This window comes from Ambystoma mexicanum, assembly GCF_040938575.1.
Source record: "Ambystoma mexicanum isolate Mex_15411 chromosome 12 unlocalized genomic scaffold, UKY_AmexF1_1 Mex_chr12_unloc.1, whole genome shotgun sequence".
NCBI lineage: Eukaryota > Metazoa > Chordata > Amphibia > Caudata > Ambystomatidae > Ambystoma > Ambystoma mexicanum.
Genome location: NW_027182322.1, coordinates 13,698,325 through 13,714,807, shown reverse-complemented (window position 1 = coordinate 13,714,807; position 16,483 = coordinate 13,698,325). Strand labels below are relative to the sequence as shown.

Genomic DNA, 16,483 nt, shown 5'->3' with positions numbered 1-16,483 from the left:
CAGACTGCTTTTGATTCAGTTGCATGCTGTATTAGATACATAGGTTCAACTTGGGTCAAATACTAAGATTAAAGCATCGGCCAAAAATAGACATTCCTCACATGCATAATGTTCCTTGTTTGAATAAGAAAGTCAAAAATGCGACTCTGGTGGGATTCAAACCCACAACCTTTGAATGACTTTGCACGTTTACTTAGAAGTCCAACGCGCTATCCATTGCGCCACAGAGCCAGATAAAAATCCACTTGCGTACAGTAAGGGATGATCGAAGTTTTGTCAATCCAATGTTTACTTCACATCATATTATCAAGCCTTCTGGGATACAAGAAAGAATAATTGTTTTCTGAAACATAAAATGTCTGTAGAAGAATCACACTTCTGGGTGAAACCTTGAACTACACCTTTGTTCGCTTGGGGAGAAATTCAGAGAATAGGGTATTACAGTATTTTCTTGCCAAGTGAATTGGTTTGGACAACAATTCCATACCTTAATAAAAAAGAACTGGATAAAAAGTGCAGACATACAATTGGTTAACAATACAAAAACACAAAGAGAATATACCATAAATAGCTTTGAAAGAAGATTTTACTTTATATGTCGCTAGAAACAAATGTCTGAGTGTAGGGTGTCGTGTTTTTGGTCTATCCCATTTACAGCTATTATAAAGACAATGTTTCTGAAGGAAGGATACATTAGAAAAGTGCCAAGTTTGTGGCAGTAATGTTGTATTACTTATGAGCAATATGTTCCTGTTGCAATGGAAGGCAGACTGCTTTTGATTCAGTTGCATGCTGTATTAGATACATAGGTTCAACTTGGGTCAAATACTAAGATTAAAGCATCGGCCAAAAATAAACATTCCTCACATGCATAATGTTCCTTGTTTGAATAAGAAAGTAAAAAATGCGACTCTGGTGGGATTCGAACCCACAACCTTTGAATGACTTTGTCAATTCACTTAGAAGTCCAACATCCATTGCGCCACAAAGCCAGATGAAAATCCACTTGCGTACAGTAAGGGATGATCGAAGTTTTGTCAATCCAGTGTTTACTTCACATCACATTATCAAGCCTTCTGGGATACATGAAAGAATGATTGTTTTCTGAAACATAAAATGTCTGTAGCTAGAATCACACTTCTGTGTGAAACCTTGAACTGCACCTTTGTTCGCTTGGGGAGAAATTCAGAGAATAGGGTATTACAGTATTTTCTTGCCAAGTGAATATGTTTGGACAACAATTCCATACCTTAATAAAAAAGAACTGGATAAAAAGTGCAGACATACAATTGGTTAACAATACAAAAACACAAAGAGAATATACCATAAATAGCTTTGAAAGAAGATTTTACTTTATATGTCGCTAGAAACAAATGTCTGAGTGTAGGGTGTCGTGTTTTTGGTCTATCTCATTTACAGCTATTATAAAGACAATGTTTCTGAAGGAAGGATACATTAGAAAAGTGCCAAGTTTGTGGCAGTAATGTTGTATTGCTTATGAGCAATAAGTTCCTGTTGCAAAGGAAGGCAGACTGCTTTCGATTCAGTTGCATGCTGTATTAGATACATAGGTTCAACTTGGGTCAAATACTAAGATTAAAGCATCGGCCAAAAATAAACATTCCTCACATGCATAATGTTCCTTGTTTGAATAAGAAAGTAAAAAAGCGACTCTGGTGGGATTCGAACCCACAACCTTTGAATGACTGCCAATTCACTTAGAAGTCCAACGCGCTATCCATTGCGCCACAGAGCCATATGAAAATCGACTTTCGTACATTAAGGGATGATCGAAGTTTTGTCAATCCAGTGTTTACTTCACATCATATTATCAAGCCTTCTGGGATACATGAAAGAATGATTGTTTTCTGAAACATAAAATGTCTGTAGCAAGAATCGCAGTTCGGGGTGAAACCTTGAACTGCACCTTTGTTCGCTTGGGGAGAAATTCGGAGAATAGGTTATTACTGTATTTTCTTGCAAACTGAATACGTTTGGACAACAATTCCATACCTTAATAAAAAAGAACTGGATAAAAAGTGCAGACATACAATTGGTTAACAATACAAAAACACAAAGAGAATATACCATTAATAGCTTTGAAAGAAGATTTTACTTTATATGTCGCTAGAAACAAATGTCTGAGTGTAGGGTGTCGTGTTTTTGGTCTATCTCATTTACAGCTATTATAAAGACAATGTTTCTGAAGGAAGGATACATTAGAAAAGTGCCAAGTTTCTGGCAGTGATGTTGTATTGCTTATGAGCAATATGTTCCTGTTGCAATGGAAGTCAGACTGCTTTCGATTCAGTTGCATGCTGTATTAGATACATAGGTTCATCTTGGGTCAAATACTAAGATTAAAGCATCGGCCAAAAATAAACATTCCTCACATGCATAATGTTCCTTGTTTGAATAAGAAAGTAAAAAATGCAACTCTGGTGGGATCGAACCCACAACCTTTGAATGACTTTGCCAAGTCACTTAGAAGTCAAACGCGCTATCCACTGCGCCACAGAGCCAGATGAAAATCCACTTGAGTACAGTAAGGGATGATCGAAGTTTTGTCAATCCAGTGTTTACTTCACATCATATTATCAAGCCTTCTGCGATACAAGAAAGAATAATTGTTTTCTGAAACATAAAATGTCTGTAGAAGAATCACACTTCTGGGTGAAACCTTGAACTACACCTTTGTTCCTTTAGGGAAAAATTCGGAGAATAGGGCATTACTGTATTTTCTTGCAAACTGAATACGTTTGGACAACAATTCCATACCTTAATAAAAAAGAACTGGATCAAAAGTGCAGCCATACAATTGGTTAACAATACAAAAACACAAATAGAATATACCATAAATAGCTTTGAAAGAAGATTTTACTTTATATGTCGCTAGAAACAAATGTCTGAGTGTAGGGTGTCGTGTTTTTGGTCTATCTCATTTACAGCTATTATAAAGACAATGTTTCTGAAGGAAGGATACATTAGAAAAGTGCCAAGTTTCTGGCAGTGATGTTGTATTGCTTATGAGCAATATGTTCCTGTTGCAATGGAAGGCAGACTGCTTTTGATTCAGTTGCATGCTGTATTCGATACATAGATTCAACTTGGGTCAAATACTGAGATTAAAGCATCGGCCAAAAATAAACATTCCTCACATGCATAATGTTCCTTGTTTGAATAAGAAAGTAAAAAATGCGACTCTGGTGGGATTCGAACCCACAACCTTTGAATGACTTTGCCAATTCACTTAGAAGTCCAACGCGCTATACATTGCGCCACAGAGCCAGATGAAAATCAACTTGCGTAAATTAAGGAATGATCGAAGTTTTGTCAATCCAGTGTTTACTTCACATCATATTATCAAGCCTTCTGGGATACAAGAAAGAATAATTGTTTTCTGAAACATAAAATGTCTGTAGAAGAATCACACTTCTGGGTGAAACCTTGAACTACACCTTTGTTCCTTTAGGGATAAATTCGGAGAATAGGGTATTACTGTATTTTCTTGCAAACTGAATACGTTTGGACAACAATTCCATACCTTAATAGAAAAGAACTGGATAAAAAGTGCAGCCATACAATTGGTTAACAATACAAAAACACAAAGAGAATATACCATAAATAGCTTTGAAAGAAGATTTTACTTTATATGTCGCTAGAAACAAATGTCTGAGTGTAGGGTGTCGTGTTTTTGGTCTATCTCATTTACACTATTATAAAGACAATGTTTCTGAAGGAAGGATACATTAGGAAAGTGCAATGTTTCTGGCAGTGATGTTGTATTGCTTATGAGCAATATGTTCCTGTTGCAATGGAAGGCAGACTGCTTTTGATTCAGTTGCATGCTGTATCAGATACATAGGTCCAACTTGGGTCAAATACTAAGATTAAAGCATCGGCCAAAAATAAACATTCCTCACATGCATAATGTTCCTTGTTTGAATAAGAAAGTAAAAAATGCGACTCTGGTGGGATTCGAACCCACAACCTTTGAATGACTTTGCCAATTCACTTAGAAGTCCAACGCGCTATCCATTGCGCCACAGAGCCAGATGAAAACCAACTTGCGTAAATTAAGGGATGATCGAAGTTTTGTCAATCCAGTGTTTACTTCACATCATATTATCAAGCCTTCTGGGATACAAGAAATAATAATTGTTTTCTGAAACATAAAATGTCTGTAGAAGAATCACACTTCTGGGTGAAACCTTGAACTACAACTTTGTTCCTTTAGGGATAAATTCGGAGAATAGGGTATTACTGTATTTTCTTGCAAACTGAATACGTTTGGACAACAATTCCATACCTTAATAGAAAAGAACTGGATAAAAAGTGCAGCCATACAATTGGTTAACAATACAAAAACACAAAGAGAATATACCATAAATAGCTTTGAAAGAAGATTTTACTTTATATGTCGCTAGAAACAAATGTCTGAGTGTAGGGTGTCGTGTTTTTGGTCTATCTCATTTACAGCTATTATAAAGACAATGTTTCTGAAGGAAGGATACATTAGGAAAGTGCAAAGTTTGTGGCAGTAATGTTGTATTGCTTATGAGCAATATGTTCCTGTTGCAATGGAAGGCAGACTGCTTTTGATTCAGTTGCATGCTGTATTAGATACATAGGTTCAACTTGGGTCAAATACTAAGATTAAAGCATCGGCCAAAAATAGACATTCCTCACATGCATAATGTTCCTTGTTTGAATAAGAAAGTCAAAAATGCGACTCTGGTGGGATTCAAACCCACAACCTTTGAATGACTTTGCACGTTCACTTAGAAGTCCAACGCGCTATCCATTGCGCCACAGAGCCAGATAAAAATCCACTTGCGTACAGTAAGGGATGATCGAAGTTTTGTCAATCCAATGTTTACTTCACATCATATTATCAAGCCTTCTGGGATACAAGAAAGAATAATTGTTTTCTGAAACATAAAATGTCTGTAGAAGAATCAAACTTCTGGGTGAAACCTTGAACTACACCTTTGTTCGCTTGGGGAGAAATTCAGAGAATAGGGTAATACAGTATATTCTTGCCAAGTGAATTGGTTTGGACAACAATTCCATACCTTAATAAAAAAGAACTGGATAAAAAGTGCAGACATACAATTGGTTAACAATACAAAAACACAAAGAGAATATACCATAAATAGCTTTGAAAGAAGATTTTACTTTATATGTCGCTAGAAACAAATGTCTGAGTGTAGGGTGTCGTGTTTTTGGTCTATCTCATTTACAGCTATTATAAAGACAATGTTTCTGAAGGAAGGATACATTAGAAAAGTGCCAAGTTTGTGGCAGTAATGTTGTATTACTTATGAGCAATATGTTCCTGTTGCAATGGAAGGCAGACTGCTTTTGATTCAGTTGCATGCTGTATTAGATACATAGGTTCAACTTGGGTCAAATACTAAGATTAAAGCATCGGCCAAAAATAAACATTCCTCACATGCATAATGTTCCTTGTTTGAATAAGAAAGTAAAAAAGCGACTCTGGTGGGATTCGAACCCACAACCTTTGAATGACTGCCAATTCACTTAGAAGTCCAACGCGCTATCCATTGCGCCACAGAGCCATATGAAAACCGACTTTCGTACATTAAGGGATGATCGAAGTTTTGTCAATCCAGTGTTTACTTCACAACATATTATCAAGCCTTCTGGGATACATGAAAGAATGATTGTTTTCTGAAACATAAAATGTCTGTAGCAAGAATCGCAGTTCGGGGTGAAACCTTGAACTGCACCTTTGTTCGCTTGGGGAGAAATTCGGAGAATAGGTTATTACTGTATTTTCTTGCAAACTGAATACGTTTGGACAACAATTCCATACCTTAATAAAAAAGAACTGGATAAAAAGTGCAGACATACAATTGGTTAACAATACAAAAACACAAAGAGAATATACCATTAATAGCTTTGAAAGAAGATTTTACTTTATATGTCGCTAGAAACAAATGTCTGAGTGTAGGGTGTCGTGTTTTTGGTCTATCTCATTTACAGCTATTATAAAGACAATGTTTCTGAAGGAAGGATACATTAGAAAAGTGCCAGGTTTCTGGCAGTGATGTTGTATTGCTTATGAGCAATATGTTCCTGTTGCAATGGAAGTCAGACTGCTTTCGATTCAGTTGCATGCTGTATTAGATACATAGGTTCAACTTGGGTCAAATACTAAGATTAAAGCATCGGCCAAAAATAAACATTCCTCACATGCATAATGTTCCTTGTTTGAATAAGAAAGTAAAAAATGCAACTCTGGTGGGATCGAACCCACAACCTTTGAATGACTTTGCCAAGTCAATTAGAAGTCCAACGCGCTATCCACTGCGCCACAGAGCCAGATGAAAATCCACTTGAGTACAGTAAGGGATGATCGAAGTTTTGTCAATCCAGTGTTTACTTCACATCATATTATCAAGCCTTCTGCGATACAAGAAAGAATAATTGTTTTCTGAAACATAAAATGTCTGTAGAAGAATCACACTTCTGGGTGAAACCTTGAACTACACCTTTGTTCCTTTAGGGATAAATTCGGAGAATAGGGCATTACTGTATTTTCTTGCAAACTGAATACGTTTGGACAACAATTCCATACCTTAATAAAAAAGAACTGGATAAAAAGTGCAGACATACAATTGGTTAACAATACAAAAACACAAAGAGAATATACCATAAATAGCTTTGAAAGAAGATTTTACTTTATATGTCGCTAGAAACAAATGTCTGAGTGTAGGGTGTCGTGTTTTTGGTCTATCTCATTTACAGCTATTATAAAGACAATGTTTCTGAAGGAAGGATACATTAGAAAAGTGCCAAGTTTGTGGCAGTAATGTTGTATTGCTTATGAGCAATATGTTCCTGTTGCAAAGGAAGGCAGACTGCTTTCGATTCAGTTGCATGCTGTATTAGATACATAGGTTCAACTTGGGTCAAATACTAAGATTAAAGCATCGGCCAAAAATAAACATTCCTCACATGCATAATGTTCCTTGTTTGAATAAGAAAGTAAAAAATGCGACTCTGGTGGGATTCGAACCCACAACCTTTCAATGACTTTGCCAGTTCACTTAGAAGTCCAATGCGCTATCCATTGCGCCACAGAGCCAGATGAAAATCAATTTGCGTAAATTAAGGGATGATCGAAGTTTTGTCAATCCATTGTTTACTTCACATCATATTATCAAGCCTTCTGGGATACAAGAAAGAATAATTGTTTTCTGAAACATAAAATGTCTGTAGAAGAATCACACTTCTGGGTGAAACCTTGAACTACACCTTTGTTCCTTTAGGGATAAATTCGGAGAATAGGGTATTACTGTATTTTCTTGCAAACTGAATACGTTTGGACAACAATTCCATACCTTAATAGAAAAGAACTGGATAAAAAGTGCAGCCATACAATTGGTTAACAATACAAAAACACAAAGAGAATATACCATAAATAGCTTTGAAAGAAGATTTTACTTTATATGTCGCTAGAAACAAATGTCTGAGTGTAGGGTGTCGTGTTTTTGGTCTATCTCATTTACAGCTATTATAAAGACAATGTTTCTGAAGGAAGGATACATTAGGAAAGTGCAAAGTTTCTGGCAGTAATGTTGTATTGCTTATGAGCAATATGTTCCTGTTGCAATGGAAGGCAGACTGCTTTTGATTCAGTTGCATGCTGTATTAGATACATAGGTTCAACTTGGGTCAAATACTAAGATTAAAGCATCGGCCAAAAATAGACATTCCTCACATGCATAATGTTCCTTGTTTGAATAAGAAAGTCAAAAATGCGACTCTGGTGGGATTCAAACCCACAACCTTTGAATGACTTTGCACGTTCATTTAGAAGTCCAACGCGCTATCCATTGCGCCACAGAGCCAGATAAAAATCCACTTGCGTACAGTAAGGGATGATCGAAGTTTTGTCAATCCAATGTTTACTTCACATCATATTATCAAGCCTTCTGGGATACAAGAAAGAATAATTGTTTTCTGAAACATAAAATGTCTGTAGAAGAATCACACTTCTGGGTGAAACCTTGAACTACACCTTTGTTCGCTTGGGGAGAAATTCAGAGAATAGGGTAATACAGTATATTCTTGCCAAGTGAATTGGTTTGGACAACAATTCCATACCTTAATAAAAAAGAACTGGATAAAAAGTGCAGACATACAATTGGTTAACAATACAAAAACACAAAGAGAATATACCATAAATAGCTTTGAAAGAAGATTTTACTTTATATGTCGCTAGAAACAAATGTCTGAGTGTAGGGTGTCGTGTTTTTGGTCTATCTCATTTACAGCTATTATAAAGACAATGTTTCTGAAGGAAGGATACATTAGAAAAGTGCCAAGTTTGTGGCAGTAATGGTGTATTACTTATGAGCAATATGTTCCTGTTGCAATGGAAGGCAGACTGCTTTTGATTCAGTTGCATGCTGTATTAGATACATAGGTTCAACTTGGGTCAAATACTAAGATTAAAGCATCGGCCAAAAATAAACATTCCTCACATGCATAATGTTCCTTGTTTGAATAAGAAAGTAAAAAAGCGACTCTGGTGGGATTCGAACCCACAACCTTTGAATGACTGCCAATTCACTTAGAAGTCCAACGCGCTATCCATTGCGCCACAGAGCCATACGAAAACCGACTTTCGTACATTAAGGGATGATCGAAGTTTTGTCAATCCAGTGTTTACTTCACATCATATTATCAAGCCTTCTGGGATACATGAAAGAATGATTGTTTTCTGAAACATAAAATGTCTGTAGCAAGAATCGCAGTTCGGGGTGAAACCTTGAACTGCACCTTTGTTCGCTTGGGGAGAAATTCGGAGAATAGGTTATTACTGTATTTTCTTGCAAACTGAACACGTTTGGACAACAATTCCATACCTTAATAAAAAGAACTGGATAAAAAGTGCAGACATACAATTGGTTAACAATACAAAAACACAAAGAGAATATACCATTAATAGCTTTGAAAGAAGATTTTACTTTATATGTCGCTAGAAACAAATGTCTGAGTGTAGGGTGTCGTGTTTTTGGTCTATCTCATTTACAGCTATTATAAAGACAATGTTTCTGAAGGAAGGATACATTAGAAAAGTGCCAGGTTTCTGGCAGTGATGTTGTATTGCTTATGAGCAATATGTTCCTGTTGCAATGGAAGTCAGACTGCTTTCGATTCAGTTGCATGCTGTATTAGATACATAGGTTCAACTTGGGTCAAATACTAAGATTAAAGCATCGGCCAAAAATAAACATTCCTCACATGCATAATGTTCCTTGTTTGAATAAGAAAGTAAAAAATGCAACTCTGGTGGGATCGAACCCACAACCTTTGAATGACTTTGCCAAGTCAATTAGAAGTCCAACGCGCTATCCACTGCGCCACAGAGCCAGATGAAAATCCACTTGAGTACAGTAAGGGATGATCGAAGTTTTGTCAATCCAGTGTTTACTTCACATCATATTATCAAGCCTTCTGCGATACAAGAAAGAATAATTGTTTTCTGAAACATAAAATGTCTGTAGAAGAATCACACTTCTGGGTGAAACCTTGAACTACACCTTTGTTCCTTTAGGGATAAATTAGGAGAATAGGGTATTACTGTATTTTCTTGCAAACTGAATACGTTTGGACAACAATTCCATACCTTAATAGAAAAGAACTGGATAAAAAGTGCAGCCATACAATTGGTTAACAATACAAAAACACAAAGAGAATATACCATAAATAGCTTTGAAAGAAGATTTTACTTTATATGTCGCTAGAAACAAATGTCTGAGTGTAGGGTGTCGTGTTTTTGGTCTATCTCATTTACAGCTATTATAAAGACAATGTTTCTGAAGGAAGGATACATTAGGAAAGTGCAAAGTTTCTGGCAGTGATGTTGTATTGCTTATGAGCAATATGTTCCTGTTGCAATGGAAGGCAGACTGCTTTTGATTCAGTTGCATGCTGTATTAGATACAGAGGTTCAACTTGGGTAAAATACTAAGATTAAAGCATCGGCCAAAAATAGACATTCCTCACATGCATAATGTTCCTTGTTTGAATAAGAAAGTCAAAAATGCGACTCTGGTGGGATTCAAACCCACAACCTTTGAATGACTTTGCACGTTTACTTAGAAGTCCAACGCGCTATCCATTGCGCCACAGAGCCAGATAAAAATCCACTTGCGTACAGTAAGGGATGATCGAAGTTTTGTCAATCCAATGTTTACTTCACATCATATTATCAAGCCTTCTGGGATACAAGAAAGAATAATTGTTTTCTGAAACATAAAATGTCTGTAGAAGAATCACACTTCTGGGTGAAACCTTGAACTACACCTTTGTTCGCTTGGGGAGAAATTCAGAGAATAGGGTATTACAGTATTTTCTTGCCAAGTGAATTGGTTTGGACAACAATTCCATACCTTAATAAAAAAGAACTGGATAAAAAGTGCAGACATACAATTGGTTAACAATACAAAAACACAAAGAGAATATACCATAAATAGCTTTGAAAGAAGATTTTACTTTATATGTCGCTAGAAACAAATGTCTGAGTGTAGGGTGTCGTGTTTTTGGTCTATCTCATTTACAGCTATTATAAAGACAATGTTTCTGAAGGAAGGATACATTAGGAAAGTGCAAAGTTTCTGGCAGTGATGTTGTATTGCTTATGAGCAATATGTTCCTGTTGCAATGGAAGGCAGACTGCTTTTGATTCAGTTGCATGCTGTATTAGATACATAGGTTCAACTTGGGTCAAATACTAAGATTAAAGCATCGGCCAAAAATAGACATTCCTCACATGCATAATGTTCCTTGTTTGAATAAGAAAGTCAAAAATGCGACTCTGGTGGGATTCAAACCCACAACCTTTGAATGACTTTGCACGTTTACTTAGAAGTCCAACGCGCTATCCATTGCGCCACAGAGCCAGATAAAAATCCACTTGCGTACAGTAAGGGATGATCGAAGTTTTGTCAATCCAATGTTTACTTCACATCATATTATCAAGCCTTCTGGGATACAAGAAAGAATAATTGTTTTCTGAAACATAAAATGTCTGTAGAAGAATCACACTTCTGGGTGAAACCTTGAACTACACCTTTGTTCGCTTGGGGAGAAATTCAGAGAATAGGGTATTACAGTATTTTCTTGCCAAGTGAATTGGTTTGGACAACAATTCCATACCTTAATAAAAAAGAACTGGATAAAAAGTGCAGACATACAATTGGTTAACAATACAAAAACACAAAGAGAATATACCATAAATAGCTTTGAAAGAAGATTTTACTTTATATGTCGCTAGAAACAAATGTCTGAGTGTAGGGTGTCGTGTTTTTGGTCTATCTCATTTACAGCTATTATAAAGACAATGTTTCTGAAGGAAGGATACATTAGAAAAGTGCCAAGTTTGTGGCAGTAATGTTGTATTACTTATGAGCAATATGTTCCTGTTGCAATGGAAGGCAGACTGCTTTTGATTCAGTTGCATGCTGTATTAGATACATAGGTTCAACTTGGGTCAAATACTAAGATTAAAGCATCGGCCAAAAATAAACATTCCTCACATGCATAATGTTCCTTGTTTGAATAAGAAAGTAAAAAAGCGACTCTGGTGGGATTCGAACCCACAACCTTTGAATGACTGCCAATTCACTTAGAAGTCCAACGCGCTATCCATTGCGCCACAGAGCCATATGAAAACCGACTTTCGTACATTAAGGGATGATCGAAGTTTTGTCAATCCAGTGTTTACTTCACAACATATTATCAAGCCTTCTGGGATACATGAAAGAATGATTGTTTTCTGAAACATAAAATGTCTGTAGCAAGAATCGCAGTTCGGGGTGAAACCTTGAACTGCACCTTTGTTCGCTTGGGGAGAAATTCGGAGAATAGGTTATTACTGTATTTTCTTGCAAACTGAATACGTTTGGACAACAATTCCATACCTTAATAAAAAAGAACTGGATAAAAAGTGCAGACATACAATTGGTTAACAATACAAAAACACAAAGAGAATATACCATTAATAGCTTTGAAAGAAGATTTTACTTTATATGTCGCTAGAAACAAATGTCTGAGTGTAGGGTGTCGTGTTTTTGGTCTATCTCATTTACAGCTATTATAAAGACAATGTTTCTGAAGGAAGGATACATTAGAAAAGTGCCAGGTTTCTGGCAGTGATGTTGTATTGCTTATGAGCAATATGTTCCTGTTGCAATGGAAGTCAGACTGCTTTCGATTCAGTTGCATGCTGTATTAGATACATAGGTTCAACTTGGGTCAAATACTAAGATTAAAGCATCGGCCAAAAATAAACATTCCTCACATGCATAATGTTCCTTGTTTGAATAAGAAAGTAAAAAATGCAACTCTGGTGGGATCGAACCCACAACCTTTGAATGACTTTGCCAAGTCAATTAGAAGTCCAACGCGCTATCCACTGCGCCACAGAGCCAGATGAAAATCCACTTGAGTACAGTAAGGGATGATCGAAGTTTTGTCAATCCAGTGTTTACTTCACATCATATTATCAAGCCTTCTGCGATACAAGAAAGAATAATTGTTTTCTGAAACATAAAATGTCTGTAGAAGAATCACACTTCTGGGTGAAACCTTGAACTACACCTTTGTTCCTTTAGGGATAAATTCGGAGAATAGGGCATTACTGTATTTTCTTGCAAACTGAATACGTTTGGACAACAATTCCATACCTTAATAAAAAAGAACTGGATCAAAAGTGCAGCCATACAATTGGTTAACAATACAAAAACACAAAGAGAATATACCATAAATAGCTTTGAAAGAAGATTTTACTTTATATGTCGCTAGAAACAAATGTCTGAGTGTAGGGTGTCGTGTTTTTGGTCTATCTCATTTACAGCTATTATAAAGACAATGTTTCTGAAGGAAGGATACATTAGAAAAGTGCCAAGTTTCTGGCAGTGATGTTGTATTGCTTATGAGCAATATGTTCCTGTTGCAATGGAAGGCAGACTGCTTTTGATTCAGTTGCATGCTGTATTCGATACATAGATTCAACTTGGGTCAAATACTAAGATTAAAGCATCGGCCAAAAATAAACATTCCTCACATGCATAATGTTCCTTGTTTGAATAAGAAAGTAAAAAATGCGACTCTGGTGGGATTCGAACCCACAACCTTTGAATGACTTTGCCAATTCACTTAGAAGTCCAACGCGCTATACATTGCGCCACAGAGCCAGATGAAAATCAACTTGCGTAAATTAAGGAATGATCGAAGTTTTGTCAATCCAGTGTTTACTTCACATCATATTATCAAGCCTTCTGGGATACAAGAAAGAATAATTGTTTTCTGAAACATAAAATGTCTGTAGAAGAATCACACTTCTGGGTGAAACCTTGAACTACACCTTTGTTCCTTTAGGGATAAATTCGGAGAATAGGGTATTACTGTATTTTCTTGCAAACTGAATACGTTTGGACAACAATTCCATACCTTAATAGAAAAGAACTGGATAAAAAGTGCAGCCATACAATTGGTTAACAATACAAAAACACAAAGAGAATATACCATAAATAGCTTTGAAAGAAGATTTTACTTTATATGTCGCTAGAAACAAATGTCTGAGTGTAGGGTGTCGTGTTTTTGGTCTATCTCATTTACACTATTATAAAGACAATGTTTCTGAAGGAAGGATACATTAGGAAAGTGCCAGGTTTCTGGCAGTGATGTTGTATTGCTTATGAGCAATATGTTCCTGTTGCAATGGAAGTCAGACTGCTTTCGATTCAGTTGCATGCTGTATTAGATACATAGGTTCAACTTGGGTCAAATACTAAGATTAAAGCATCGGCCAAAAATAAACATTCCTCACATGCATAATGTTCCTTGTTTGAATAAGAAAGTAAAAAATGCAACTCTGGTGGGATCGAACCCACAACCTTTGAATGACTTTGCCAAGTCAATTAGAAGTCCAACGCGCTATCCACTGCGCCACAGAGCCAGATGAAAATCCACTTGAGTACAGTAAGGGATGATCGAAGTTTTGTCAATCCAGTGTTTACTTCACATCATATTATCAAGCCTTCTGCGATACAAGAAAGAATAATTGTTTTCTGAAACATAAAATGTCTGTAGAAGAATCACACTTCTGGGTGAAACCTTGAACTACACCTTTGTTCCTTTAGGGATAAATTCGGAGAATAGGGCATTACTGTATTTTCTTGCAAACTGAATACGTTTGGACAACAATTCCATACCTTAATAAAAAAGAACTGGATAAAAAGTGCAGACATACAATTGGTTAACAATACAAAAACACAAAGAGAATATACCATAAATAGCTTTGAAAGAAGATTTTACTTTATATGTCGCTAGAAACAAATGTCTGAGTGTAGGGTGTCGTGTTTTTGGTCTATCTCATTTACAGCTATTATAAAGACAATGTTTCTGAAGGAAGGATACATTAGAAAAGTGCCAAGTTTGTGGCAGTAATGTTGTATTGCTTATGAGCAATATGTTCCTGTTGCAAAGGAAGGCAGACTGCTTTCGATTCAGTTGCATGCTGTATTAGATACATAGGTTCAACTTGGGTCAAATACTAAGATTAAAGCATCGGCCAAAAATAAACATTCCTCACATGCATAATGTTCCTTGTTTGAATAAGAAAGTAAAAAAGCGACTCTGGTGGGATTCGAACCCACAACCTTTGAATGACTGCCAATTCACTTAGAAGTCCAACGCGCTATCCATTGCGCCACAGAGCCATATGAAAACCGACTTTCGTACATTAAGGGATGATCGAAGTTTTGTCAATCCAGTGTTTACTTCACAACATATTATCAAGCCTTCTGGGATACATGAAAGAATGATTGTTTTCTGAAACATAAAATGTCTGTAGCAAGAATCGCAGTTCGGGGTGAAACCTTGAACTGCACCTTTGTTCGCTTGGGGAGAAATTCGGAGAATAGGTTATTACTGTATTTTCTTGCAAACTGAATACGTTTGGACAACAATTCCATACCTTAATAAAAAAGAACTGGATAAAAAGTGCAGACATACAATTGGTTAACAATACAAAAACACAAAGAGAATATACCATTAATAGCTTTGAAAGAAGATTTTACTTTATATGTCGCTAGAAACAAATGTCTGAGTGTAGGGTGTCGTGTTTTTGGTCTATCTCATTTACAGCTATTATAAAGACAATGTTTCTGAAGGAAGGATACATTAGAAAAGTGCCAGGTTTCTGGCAGTGATGTTGTATTGCTTATGAGCAATATGTTCCTGTTGCAATGGAAGTCAGACTGCTTTCGATTCAGTTGCATGCTGTATTAGATACATAGGTTCAACTTGGGTCAAATACTAAGATTAAAGCATCGGCCAAAAATAAACATTCCTCACATGCATAATGTTCCTTGTTTGAATAAGAAAGTAAAAAATGCAACTCTGGTGGGATCGAACCCACAACCTTTGAATGACTTTGCCAAGTCAATTAGAAGTCCAACGCGCTATCCACTGCGCCACAGAGCCAGATGAAAATCCACTTGAGTACAGTAAGGGATGATCGAAGTTTTGTCAATCCAGTGTTTACTTCACATCATATTATCAAGCCTTCTGCGATACAAGAAAGAATAATTGTTTTCTGAAACATAAAATGTCTGTAGAAGAATCACACTTCTGGGTGAAACCTTGAACTACACCTTTGTTCCTTTAGGGATAAATTCGGAGAATAGGGCATTACTGTATTTTCTTGCAAACTGAATACGTTTGGACAACAATTCCATACCTTAATAAAAAAGAACTGGATAAAAAGTGCAGACATACAATTGGTTAACAATACAAAAACACAAAGAGAATATACCATAAATAGCTTTGAAAGAAGATTTTACTTTATATGTCGCTAGAAACAAATGTCTGAGTGTAGGGTGTCGTGTTTTTGGTCTATCTCATTTACAGCTATTATAAAGACAATGTTTCTGAAGGAAGGATACATTAGAAAAGTGCCAAGTTTGTGGCAGTAATGTTGTATTGCTTATGAGCAATATGTTCCTGTTGCAAAGGAAGGCAGACTGCTTTCGATTCAGTTGCATGCTGTATTAGATACATAGGTTCAACTTGGGTCAAATACTAAGATTAAAGCATCGGCCAAAAATAAACATTCCTCACATGCATAATGTTCCTTGTTTGAATAAGAAAGTAAAAAATGCGACTCTGGTGGGATTCGAACCCACAACCTTTCAATGACTTTGCCAGTTCACTTAGAAGTCCAATGCGCTATCCATTGCGCCACAGAGCCAAATGAAAATCAATTTGCGTAAATTAAGGGATGATCGAAGTTTTGTCAATCCATTGTTTACTTCACATCATATTATCAAGCCTTCTGGGATACAAGAAAGAATAATTGTTTTCTGAAACATAAAATGTCTGTAGAAGAATCACACTTCTGGGTGAAACCTTGAACTACACCTTTGTTCCTTTAGGGATA

General features: G+C 36.3%; 13 non-coding genes across 13 annotated transcripts; all 13 read right to left on the bottom strand.

The window, feature by feature from the left end:
* Positions 1-141: 141 nt before the first annotated feature.
* On the bottom strand, positions 142-231 carry TRNAR-UCU (transfer RNA arginine (anticodon UCU)). The gene is given in 2 exon segments: positions 142-177; positions 195-231. It is a non-coding gene; the product is annotated as a tRNA-Arg (tRNA).
* Positions 232-1,668: 1,437 nt separating this feature from the next.
* TRNAR-UCU (transfer RNA arginine (anticodon UCU)) lies at positions 1,669-1,756 on the bottom strand. The gene is given in 2 exon segments: positions 1,669-1,704; positions 1,720-1,756. It is a non-coding gene; the product is annotated as a tRNA-Arg (tRNA).
* Positions 1,757-3,963: 2,207 nt separating this feature from the next.
* TRNAR-UCU (transfer RNA arginine (anticodon UCU)) lies at positions 3,964-4,053 on the bottom strand. Its single transcript is given in 2 exon segments — positions 3,964-3,999; positions 4,017-4,053. It is a non-coding gene; the product is annotated as a tRNA-Arg (tRNA).
* Positions 4,054-4,729: 676 nt separating this feature from the next.
* TRNAR-UCU (transfer RNA arginine (anticodon UCU)) lies at positions 4,730-4,819 on the bottom strand. The gene is given in 2 exon segments: positions 4,730-4,765; positions 4,783-4,819. It is a non-coding gene; the product is annotated as a tRNA-Arg (tRNA).
* Positions 4,820-5,494: 675 nt separating this feature from the next.
* Positions 5,495-5,582, bottom strand: TRNAR-UCU (transfer RNA arginine (anticodon UCU)). The gene is given in 2 exon segments: positions 5,495-5,530; positions 5,546-5,582. It is a non-coding gene; the product is annotated as a tRNA-Arg (tRNA).
* Positions 5,583-7,024: 1,442 nt separating this feature from the next.
* Positions 7,025-7,114, bottom strand: TRNAR-UCU (transfer RNA arginine (anticodon UCU)). The gene is given in 2 exon segments: positions 7,025-7,060; positions 7,078-7,114. It is a non-coding gene; the product is annotated as a tRNA-Arg (tRNA).
* Positions 7,115-7,790: 676 nt separating this feature from the next.
* On the bottom strand, positions 7,791-7,880 carry TRNAR-UCU (transfer RNA arginine (anticodon UCU)). The gene is given in 2 exon segments: positions 7,791-7,826; positions 7,844-7,880. It is a non-coding gene; the product is annotated as a tRNA-Arg (tRNA).
* A 675-nt stretch (positions 7,881-8,555) lies between these two features.
* TRNAR-UCU (transfer RNA arginine (anticodon UCU)) lies at positions 8,556-8,643 on the bottom strand. Its single transcript is given in 2 exon segments — positions 8,556-8,591; positions 8,607-8,643. It is a non-coding gene; the product is annotated as a tRNA-Arg (tRNA).
* A 1,441-nt stretch (positions 8,644-10,084) lies between these two features.
* TRNAR-UCU (transfer RNA arginine (anticodon UCU)) lies at positions 10,085-10,174 on the bottom strand. Its single transcript is given in 2 exon segments — positions 10,085-10,120; positions 10,138-10,174. It is a non-coding gene; the product is annotated as a tRNA-Arg (tRNA).
* A 676-nt stretch (positions 10,175-10,850) lies between these two features.
* On the bottom strand, positions 10,851-10,940 carry TRNAR-UCU (transfer RNA arginine (anticodon UCU)). The gene is given in 2 exon segments: positions 10,851-10,886; positions 10,904-10,940. It is a non-coding gene; the product is annotated as a tRNA-Arg (tRNA).
* A 675-nt stretch (positions 10,941-11,615) lies between these two features.
* TRNAR-UCU (transfer RNA arginine (anticodon UCU)) lies at positions 11,616-11,703 on the bottom strand. Its single transcript is given in 2 exon segments — positions 11,616-11,651; positions 11,667-11,703. It is a non-coding gene; the product is annotated as a tRNA-Arg (tRNA).
* A 2,971-nt stretch (positions 11,704-14,674) lies between these two features.
* TRNAR-UCU (transfer RNA arginine (anticodon UCU)) lies at positions 14,675-14,762 on the bottom strand. Its single transcript is given in 2 exon segments — positions 14,675-14,710; positions 14,726-14,762. It is a non-coding gene; the product is annotated as a tRNA-Arg (tRNA).
* Positions 14,763-16,204: 1,442 nt separating this feature from the next.
* Positions 16,205-16,294, bottom strand: TRNAR-UCU (transfer RNA arginine (anticodon UCU)). Its single transcript is given in 2 exon segments — positions 16,205-16,240; positions 16,258-16,294. It is a non-coding gene; the product is annotated as a tRNA-Arg (tRNA).
* Positions 16,295-16,483: the final 189 nt, after the last annotated feature.